The 11,071-nt window shown below is 36.8% G+C and overlaps 1 pseudogene across 1 annotated transcript; it reads right to left on the bottom strand.

Moving 5' to 3' along the window:
• Nucleotides 1–10,197: 10,197 nt before the first annotated feature.
• On the bottom strand, nt 10,198–10,741 carry LOC308641542 (heme oxygenase 1-like; annotated as a pseudogene). Its single transcript has one exon. The product of its transcript is annotated as a heme oxygenase 1-like (transcript).
• Between the last annotated feature and the right edge of the window lie 330 nt (nt 10,742–11,071).

The raw sequence follows: 11,071 nt of genomic DNA, 5'->3' as shown, positions 1-11,071 counted from the left end.
TTCCATACCCAGTTTTCCAAGGAATCTCCATACTGCTTTCCAAAATGGCTACACCAATTTGCTGTCCCACCAGCAACGTATGAATGTACCTTTTCCCCCACATCCTCACCAACACTTGTTGTTTTTCTTCACAATAGCTGCCATTCTGACTGGAATGAGATGATATCATAGAGTGTCTTTGATTTGCATTTCTCTGATTGCTAGAGATGATGAGCATTTTTTCATATACAATTGACTGTATATCCTCTTCTGAGAAGTGTCTGTTCAGGTCCTTGGCCCATTTGTTGACTGGGTTATTTGTTTTTCTGGTGTTTAGCTTTTTGAGTTTTTTATATACCCTAGAGTGTTCTATCTGATGTGTGAGGGGTAAAAATTCGCTCCCAGGATGTAGGCTCTCTGTTCATTTCACAGATTGTTTCTTTTCCTGAGAAAAAACCTTTTAGTTTGATTCCATCCCATTTATTGATTCTTGGTTTTAATTCTTGTGCTATAGGAGTCTTATTAAGGAAGTTGTGGCCTAATACCACATGATGAAGATTAGGGCCTATTTTTTCTTCTATTAGATGCAGAGTCTCTGGTTTAATTCCTACGGCCTTGATCCATTTTGAGTTAAGTTTTGTGCATGGTGAGAGATAGAGGTTTAATGTAGACTCTTTCAGTAAAGAAAGCTGTGGAAATTCAGACTAACTTTCTATGAAACTGATCTCAAATTCCTCAAAGTTTGAATTGCAGATTTTTATGTTTCTAGGAGAAAAGGAAGACTAGCATACAAATGCTCATTTCATCTGTTACACATTTATACTTATTTTTTCCTTGATGCTTTATTAAACTAAGCAGAGCACATTGAGATCTCAGGAAATTCACACTGATGTTAACTTCTTGCCCTTAGCTAATGGTGATGATCCAAGTGGGAACCTACAATCAGAAATTGATCCCTTATAAGTGATGATCTACTAGGTGAGGTGAGGTAATATGATCTCTAGGTTTCCCCCAAGCTAAACTGTCAGGATCATCTCCCATAATAAATTGTTGGACACATCTATTCTGATAAAGAAACATACATTTTTTTTCTTCTATGTCTCTCTTCCTTTGGATCCCCTACAATTTTGTTACCAAACATGGCCTGAATCTGAACTCTCTAGTCCTCTGCAGAATTGAACTAAGGTTCTATTTCCCAACACTTTGCTTCATAGCACACTCTTTGCTTGGTTTCTTTCCTTTGATCATCCCATTTTCATAGGTCCCCACACGTTATTTTAGGCAGCACTTTCTAGAAAGTCACTTTCACATGAATCCTTTCAGGTCTGCCTCTGGGAATCCCAAACTGAGATAAATATAAAATAAAAATGTGAAACTTCTAATCATGATATAATCTATTTAGACTTTATTGTTTTTCTTTGGGCATTGTCAAGGCATATTATAGCATAATTTTTGTTGGATACATTACATTTTTTTTTCTTGGGCTAATATTTTAGTGTCTTCCATTCACTTATTTCAAGTTTAAGTAGCACATAAAATCAAATATTGAAAATTTCATGATTTGTGCCCCATTGAACTTTCTGAACTTTTCAACTAGTCTTAGCCTTTCACAGATGCTTCAAAAAAAGCTAAGCTTACCTATAACTGTACAACTTGCTAGCAGTAAAAGCTAAAATTATGTTTCTTCTGTTTTTGTCTTTTGTTTTTCCAGCAAGCACACAATGGTGCCTTCCTGATATAATATGAACACACTATTTCCCCCCTTATCTGCCTTTAGTGAAGATACAGAACAGCTGGTCACCATCCTTCGTATTTGGACAAAGAATGCAAGAATGGACTATTATGGAAATCATTTCCTTCCCTCCAGTCTAGTAGGTGATGACTCCACTTAAGGAAGGAGCAATAGAGGGGAAACTCTCAATGCTTCTGGCCTGCTTCCATGTAGTCTGTGGATAATAGAGCTCTTTGATGTCTGGTGCATTCATAACCACCAAACTCAGGTTTCCAGTCAACGGAAAAGCTATTTTACACTACTTTTGATGTGATGAAATAACTTAACTAGACATGGTTAATCACATAGCTGGTGATTATGCCATGCAAGGAAAAGCCACTAAAATAAGCCAAGTACCTCTAAAAAGAACAAAGGAATACTTCCTAGCAGGCATATACAGGCTGACTCAAGTGCTCCGGCATGACTCCATTTTTTTGCCATCCAGACACACTCTCACTGTTTTAATAACATGAAACATGATCACAATTGCATCCATGAGGATTCTGCATACTTAGCTGATTTGCTTATTGCTTACTGTGTGGCATTCATGATTTGCCATTACTGTGTTTCCAGATATATCTGACTTTGATCACACTGCCCAGCCTAACAGTTTCTGGACTAAAGCAGAGCAAGCTCTTTTATAAATGTCTAATCCCACTTAGGTTATCTGTTGATTGTTTTGTCCAAAGCATCCAGATTTTGAGTCGATTTGGTTGGTATCACAAATGCAAACCCTTTCATAATTGGGTGTCCCTACAGGTTAGCAGATTAAGAGCAAAGAAGGCTCTGGAGAGAACAGCACTGACAAGTTGGTTTATTAGTTCAGCTGGCTTGAAAGACAAACCAAGGTCTTGTTTCAACTAGCATTTTTATTTGTATCAATGGATGTTAAGCTAGTTCTAGGAAATAAACAAACAGGATTTATTAACATAGATTATTTCTATGTAGAGGAAATTCTATTTTTTTGTAATTCTAAAGGAATTTAAAACTAATAAAATATACATTTAATATTTTCAAAAGCCTGGCAACTAAACATATTGCTGTGGTTTGGATCTTGAATGTCCCCCAAGGGCTCATGTGTTCAAGGTTTGGTTCCCAGACTTTGGCAATATTGGGAAGTGGCAGTCACTTAATGAGGTGAGGTCTAGTGAAAGAAAGTTAGGTCCTTGGGGTTATGTCCTCGAAGGTGATATTGTGACCTGGCCTCTTCCTGTCTTTCTCTTTCTCCATGTGTGTATGTGTCCACACACCCTGGTTGCCATAAGGAGTGCAGCTTTGCTCTTCCACAGGCTACCTGCCATGATGGTCTCTCTCACCACAGGTCCAAAATTGATGGTGCCAAATGGCCATGAACAGAAACTATGAAAGAGTGGCCCAAAATAAATCTTTTTTCCTTAGGTTAAATATTTTAGACATTTTGTCACAGAAATGGAAAACTAGCACCCATGTTCTTGTAATTAAACTATTAGCTGTAATATCTAATTACATTTTTATGTATGCATAGGCTAACTAAAACAATGAATTGTCTTTAAATAACCTAAGAAATTTTGGGTGGCCTATCTAATATTGGTTGGACATCCAGCAAAATAAACAAACAACAGCCCACAAAAATATAGGTTTAAGAAGTTATAATTATCAAAACTGAGACTTTAATTTTAGAGAAAATTAACCCATGCTATAAAAAATTCTGGTTCTGTGTTCAGATGACTAGTCTTTTAAGAGGTAGTATAACAAATCGCTAAAATTCTTATTCAATGCAAGAAGTTACATTTTTCAATAATAGAAGAATCTCACAGTATCTATGGGGATTGATTCCAGCATCCACCTAAAGATACCAAAATCTACACATGCATAAGGCCTTTATATAGAAAGAAAGATATAGTGTAACCTATGCACATCCTCCTGCAAACTTTTAATCATTTCTGGACATTTATAATACCTAATGTAAGTGCAATGTGGATGATTATTATACTGTATTTAGAAAATAATAACAAGAAAAAAATTTGTACATGTATAGAACAGAAGCAACTTTTTTTCCTGATATTTTCTTACTCTGATTAGTTGAATCCAGGGAATTTACAGATATTGGAGAACCAATTGTATTCAAAAGTAAAATAACAGATCATTAAAAGTCTAATTATAAGTTTGTTTTCTGCATCTATATTGCAATACAGAATAACAAAGATATTTATGAAGCACCTCATGCTTTAGTTTCCTCTCCAATGAAATGATGAGGCTCAGTCAGCAGGTCAAAAACTTAAGTTATGTATCCTATCATGTGCCACAAGATTAAAAGTGGTGAACCAAATAATGTCTTTGTACTCTTGGAATTTATATTCCAGAACAAGAAAGACAAATAATGAACATGTGCATAAATATGTTACTGAGATAATTTTACATAGTAGGAAAAACTCTGAAGCAAATAGTACAAGGGAACATAACAGCAATCCAGGGAGCAGTCACTGCCCTGTAAGCAGTCAGAGATACACTCTGGAGATGTGTTTGAATTAAGAACTGTTGGAGAAGACAAAAACAAAGACCTGATGTGGGGCAGTGGTGTGTAGGACAGAATGACTGGCAGCATTAATGGCAAAAGCCAAATCAAAGTCCTTAGGCAATATTGAACTTGTTGTAACAAAAGAATAGAAAGCAAGGCAGTGCATTATAAGCCAAGCATGAGATATTGTCAGATCAGAAGCTGGAGGAAACTAGATACGTGGTACCTAGACTATGGTATGGAATTTAAATTTGAGACCTTGGGGAAAGCTTGAGAGGATTTTGAATGTGAGATGACACTTATGTATTCTAAAGACTACCTTGGCATATGAACATAGAATGGATCCCAGAGTAACAAGAAGGAAGATGATAGCTCTCTAGGAATAAGACTTCAATGATTCAGATCAGGGCAGGTGGACTAGATCAGAAATTCTCTATTTTTCTTGTGCAATGTTTATTTTGCCAGTCTGTTCTCAAACTAACATTTTAAATGTATAAAATAAAGTGTAATGAACTAGAAAGGGAAACTAGTACATTAAAATGTGATTATTAAGATATTTTAAAGACATGCTTAAATTATAATACTTAACATAGATGATATTTTGAAATATGTCTACAAACTGTAATATGATAGAAACTTATCTGACCTATGAATGAAAAAGTTCTGTCCATATTTCTGTGGTTGATGCTAGAGTAACGATTGAAGAATATGCTAAATTATACTTAGGGTGTATGAAAACAAAGGTGTGAGTTCTTCCCATGAGTTTCAGATTCCTGTACTGTAGTTGATGACTTCTTGGTAAATGAATTTTACAGACAGGAACTTTCACTTCATTATTCTCATTTATTTGCAAAATATATTATCATCGGAAATATTGGAGGAAAAAAGATAGTGTTCTACAGGACATTGACTTTATACATGATCCTGGCTGCACATTCTTCCATTTGCATCATGTTTTTTTCTTTTCTTAATGAGCCTTTTCTATGGAACTCAAATTTAAGAGTAGTGACACCATTTCTAGCACTAAAAAGATGTTGTATTGGTATTAAATTTAACTCTATGGAGATTTTACAGTTCTTCAAGTAAACCTGACTTTACTTATAGTTGGCTTCCATCATGGGGGCAACAGTTTGAATGTATCCAATGTCATAAATTAGATGTCAGATATGAATAAGCAATAAACCAGGGCTTTATTATACAGTGCCACTACCACTACTTTGAAAATATATATTCAATGCACAGTATACTTGATTTTTAGTACCCATTCATATATGGAAACACTTCACCCTATCCTCTTAGAAATATTGGAGAAAATAGGACTTAGCAATGAAAAGTCTGAGGTTTCATATTTGAATTTTCTTCTCAGTTGTTTGATAATCTTTGACAAGTCACATGATTCATCTGTTTTCCTTACTTATAAAGTTAAAGTTTATCTGCTTTATATCCTTCTACCTCTAGCATTATACATTTCTATGAAAAGTAAGCAGATTAGATAATCCTCTTCCTACTGTTGATAAGAGAATATGGTACATTCCTCATGGTTGTTTTATGTGGTTGATTATATTACACATTGAAGAATTTCTGTTAAGTTTGACACTTAGTATCTCACAGACATTATGTATTGAATAAGAAAACCTTGGTTTTGACGTGTATCTTTGCAATATCAAAGTTTCTTCTTTAACATTTGTGTAATTTTATCCAATAATAATTTTTTTCTTTCTACTTTGGTAACCATTGCTTTCAAGGTAATATTCTAGTAAAGTAGCTATTAGGGAAAGAATCTGGACTTTCCTTTTTAATTGAAAAGAAAATGTGAAAATGAAATGATCTATCTATATAATGTCAAAAATCATATTTTTACTTATGCATCTCTCCTTAAGCACAATATGGATTTTATATATATATATATATATATATATATATATATATATATATATATGCCATGAATCTCTTAAGGTCAACATAATTAGAATCTTCTGTTGTAAGTCTAGTCACAAATTTGAAGAAATTAATGCTATAACATGTAAATTAGCTCATATGGCTAGTGTAATAGGACTTGAGCACTGAAAACTAAGTTTCTGTGACAGGTATCTTAAAGAATCATATGGAATTTATCATGAAGATACAATCAAAGTGTTTAAGTGTAACATACAATCTTAAGATTCAACTACAGTTTTGTAAACCCAGTGTATTCAGTTAATGGATTACTTCTTGGTCTAAATCAATACGCATTACCTCATCAAGTAGATGACCCCAGTACCAATGCCAAGACTGATAAAAAGAGTTATATATGTGAGTACTAATATATTCTATTCATTTCAGAGGGAATGTGAGACAAAAAGATAGATATTACAAAAGGACATCGTTGTGTTCATTACATAATAGAATTTGAAGGGATTAATAAGATAACTTGAATATATTAATATCATCTGCAATATAGGCATAGGATAGGAGCAAAATGGCATAATTAAGCTTTGATATTTGGGGAAAGCTATGTATTAATCTAATTTCTCATTCTACTAGGCTGTCATCTTGGGCCAGTGACTCAAAATGTATATGGCTCAATTTTTGAATCTGCAAACACAGACATCCTGACAGTGACTAACACAGTACCCATAAGAAGTGATAGAATAATCCCTGTAAAAAGTGTCTTGTAATTGATTAGGCACTAAATTAATGTTAGTTTTCCTCTTTCAAAATAAGTGTGACTATTTGCTAATTTATACTAATTTAAATTCAAAGGAGTTAATCATAATTTTCAGGTCTGGTAACAGAATACCCTGGAACTTCCTTTTTGTTAATCAGATAGCATTATTTATTATTACATAGAGAGTTAGAGATCAAGATCATGGTGCTGTTAAACACCCACCACCCAACACACACACCCCCCCAAACTGTTGAGGGCCACAACTAAGTCAAGATGGCACCTGGCAGTTTGTCAGGAGGAGTGGTTTGTGAGCTAACGCCACCGAGCCATTAAGATGTTGGAGATTCCTTATTGGCTGTTTGCTTTATCTAGTTGATGTTAATTGAAACAAGCTGTGTATAATCGGATGGGTATATATACCTCTGGTGTCCTGCAATAAAGCGGCTCCCGCTGTTTCAACCTTCACAAGTTGCTTGTCACCCCCCCGGTTATTTTGCCCAGCCAGACTGCGGCACCAAACCTGTTACAAAAACAACAGAACAGAAGATGGACATGTATGACTGCATGAATGGTGTGACTACTTCATGCACAACCAGAGAAGTGAAAAATTCTGCTCCATTTGTGTAGAATGAATTAAAGAGCTTTCTATTTATTTATTTATTTACTTATTTTTAATTTTTAAAATACATGACAGCATTAGAAAGCATTACAATTCTTATTATATATATAGGGCACAATTTTTCATATCTCTGTATATAAAGTATGTTCACACCAATTTATGCCTTTATACATGTACTTTGTTTATTTTTTTTGCATTATAATTCTTAATACACATATATACCACAATTTTTGTATCTCAGTTTTTGTATAAAATATGTTCACACCCAATTCAAATCTTCATATATGTACTTTGTATAATGATGTCCATCACATTCCATCATCCTTGCTAATCCCCTGCCCCCTCCATTTCCCTCCCACCCCTCTTCACTATCTAGAATTCTTCTATTCCTCCCATGCTCTCTCTCCCTATCTCACTATGAGTCAACCTCCTTATATCAGAGAAAATATTCGGCATTTTTTTTTTTTTTTGGAATTGGCAGACTTCACTTTGCATTATCTTCTCCAAAGGCATCCATTTACCTGCAAATACCATGGTTAAGTTCCTTTTTTAATGCTGAGTAAAATTCCATTGTGTATATATGCCACATTTTTTTTTTATCCTTTCATCCACTGAGGAAATCTAGGTTGGCTCTACAGTTTAGCTATTGTGAATTGTGCTGCTATAAACATTGATGTGGCTGTGTTCCTGTGGTATGCTGTTTTTAAGTTGTTTGGGTATAGACTGAGGATAGGAATAGCTCAGTCAATTGGTGGTTCCATACCCAGTTTTCCAAGGAATCTCCATACTGCTTTCAAAAATGGTTGCACCAATTTGCAGTCCCAGCAGCACTGTATGAGTGTACCTTTTTCCCCACATCCTCACCAACACTTACAGTTGTTTGTCTTCATAATGGCTGCCATTGTGACTGGAGTGAGATGATATCTTAGAGTGGTTTTGATTTGTATTTCTCTAATTGCTAGAGATGATGAGCATTTTTTCATATATGATTGATTGTATATCCTCTTCTGAGAAGTGTTTGTTCAGGTCCTTGGCCCATTTGTTGACTGGGTTATTTGTTTTTCTGGTGTTTAGCTTTTTGAGTTCTTTATATATCCTAGAGATTAGTGCTCTATCTGATGTGTGAGGGGTAAAAATTTGCTACCAGGATGTAGGCTTTCTGTTCACTTCACAGATTGTTTCTTTTCCTGAGAAGAAATCTTTTAGTTTGATTCCATCCCATTTATTGATTCTTGGTTTTAATTCTTGTGCTATAGGAGTCTTATTAAGGAAGTTAGGGCCGATTTCCACATGATGAACATTAGGGCCTACTTTTTCTTCTATTAGATGCAGAGTCTCTGGTTTAATTCCTAGGTCCTTGATCCATCTTGAGTTATGTTTTGTACATGGTGAGAGGTAGGGGTTTAATTTAATTTTGTTGCATATGGATTTCCAGTTTTCCCAGCACCATTTGTTGAAGATGCTATCTTTTCTCCAGTGAATGTTTTTGGCACCTTTATCTAATATATGATAACTGTAATTTTGTGGGCTAGTCTCTGTGTCCTCTATTCTGTACCATTGGTCTACCAGCCTATTTTGGTGCCAATATCCTCTCTTTTTGTTACTATTGCTCTGTAGTATAGTTTAAGGTCTGGTATAAAAATACCACCTGCTTCACTCTTCCTGCTAAGGATTGCTTTAGCTATTCTGGGTCTCTTATTTTTCCAGATGGATTTCATGATTTCTTTTTCTATTTCTATGAGGAATACCATTGGAATTTTGATTGGAATTGCATTAAATCTGTAGAGTGCTTTTGGTAATATGGTCATTTTGATAATATTAATTCTGCCTATCCAAGAGCAAGGTAGATCCTTCCATCTTCTAAGGTTTTCTTTGATTTCTCCCTTTAGGGTTCTGTAGTTTTCATTGTATAGATCTTTCATCTCTTTTGTTGATTCCCCAGTATCTTATTTTTTTGAGGATAATGTGAATGGGGTAGTTTTCCTCATTTCCTTCTCAGAGTATTTTTCACTGATAAACAGAAATGCCTTTGATTTTTGGGTTTTGCTTTCATATCCTGCTAGTTTGCTAAATTTATTTACTAGTTCTAGAAGTTTTCTATATGACTGATTAGAATACATACATGCATACATACATACATACAATAGAACAAGATAAAATACCACACAGCTCAGACTGAAAGGTGAACAAAGAGTGGCTCCAACAAAAATACAACAAACACAAGACACAACATCTCTATATATAGACATAAAAATAGTCACAGCCCATAGGAAAGTAACTGTGGTGATGTCAACAAGAACACTGAACCAAGGCCACAGGGAGGGTCAAGACAGTTCTCCTTGGCTCTACTGCAGGAAATGGGGATGCCAAGTTTGGAAGTTCAGGCCACTGGGTGTGCTTTTGGTTGGAGAAGATGCCTCCAGGGAAAGAAGGACAGTGGGAGAGGGTTGGAAGCCCATAAAGCCTCCAGAACCCCAAATAAGGAAGCTGGCCAAGAGATTTCCCACTCTGCAGAAAGAAGGCCCTTCACTGTACAGAGCTCATGTCTCTGGGGTCCAGCATGCTTGTATTCACAAAGCCTAAAACCCCATGGCAACCTTGACCACCAGGAAGCTGAGAGTTTGAACCCATCAGATGAGAGGTGCCTAGAAGAGGCTGCTGGGAGTCTCTGCAGGGATGGAGTCTTACACCCAGCTGCTGGCACAGTGGCAAAGCCCGAATTTCTGTGAGGGGCTCTCGTCTTCAGGGTCCTGGGTCAGCAGCTCCTGCAACTCCTCAAACAGGTGAATATTTAGTAGGAATGAGGTCTTGGCCTCTTTGATGACCCCCTGCCTGACCTCAGGGTTCTTCTCCAGAGTGTTCATTGCCAGAAGTTGACCTGGTTGAACGTGGTGGTGCTGGCATGTTGGGGAAGGTGAAGAAGGACAGGCCCCCGAGGGAGCTGGGCAGGTCCAGGCCCTTCTGAGAAATCTTCTTGAGGACCTGGCCCCCAGACAAGTGACGCAGGTGGGTCACCAGCAGCTTGGGCTCTTTGCTCTCACCCAATTTAAGTTGCCTCTCATACAGCTGCATGGCTGAAGCATAGGGGCTGGCCTTCTGCCAGTTTGGCACATACTAGAAGGCCATGTACTGCTCCTGGGCTATCTTGCCAAGCAGCTCCTCTGGGAAGTAGAGGGGGGTGTAGATGGGGTTGTCATTGTTGCTCTCAATCTCCTCCTTCAGGGCCATGTAAACTTGGTACAGGATGCCATCACCAGCTTGAAGCCCTTTCAGGTCACCTGGAAGTTCCTCATGTACTCAGCATTCTGTGCCTGGGTGTGCACCTCCTTAGTGACCCCCTTGGAGGCCTCAAACGGATCCAGAGCCATGCTGTTACACTATGGGCCGTCCCTGGCCAGGGCTGGGCTGGCACTGGCACCTCTGGCTACATTGGAGGATCATCTCTTGGTTTGCGTCTTTGGTTTCGTGTTCTCACTTTCCCTTCTTGGTTCTTTTCCTGGTTTTTACACTGGTCTACCTTATCCTAATCACTTACTCTTTTCCCTTCTTGTCTCCTTG

The sequence above is a fragment of the Spermophilus citellus genome (genome assembly GCF_964194105.1).
Source record: "Spermophilus citellus genome assembly, chromosome: 2".
Lineage (NCBI taxonomy): Eukaryota > Metazoa > Chordata > Mammalia > Rodentia > Sciuridae > Spermophilus > Spermophilus citellus.
Note: the sequence above shows the minus strand (reverse complement) of the source record. Positions and strands in the feature narration are given on the sequence as shown.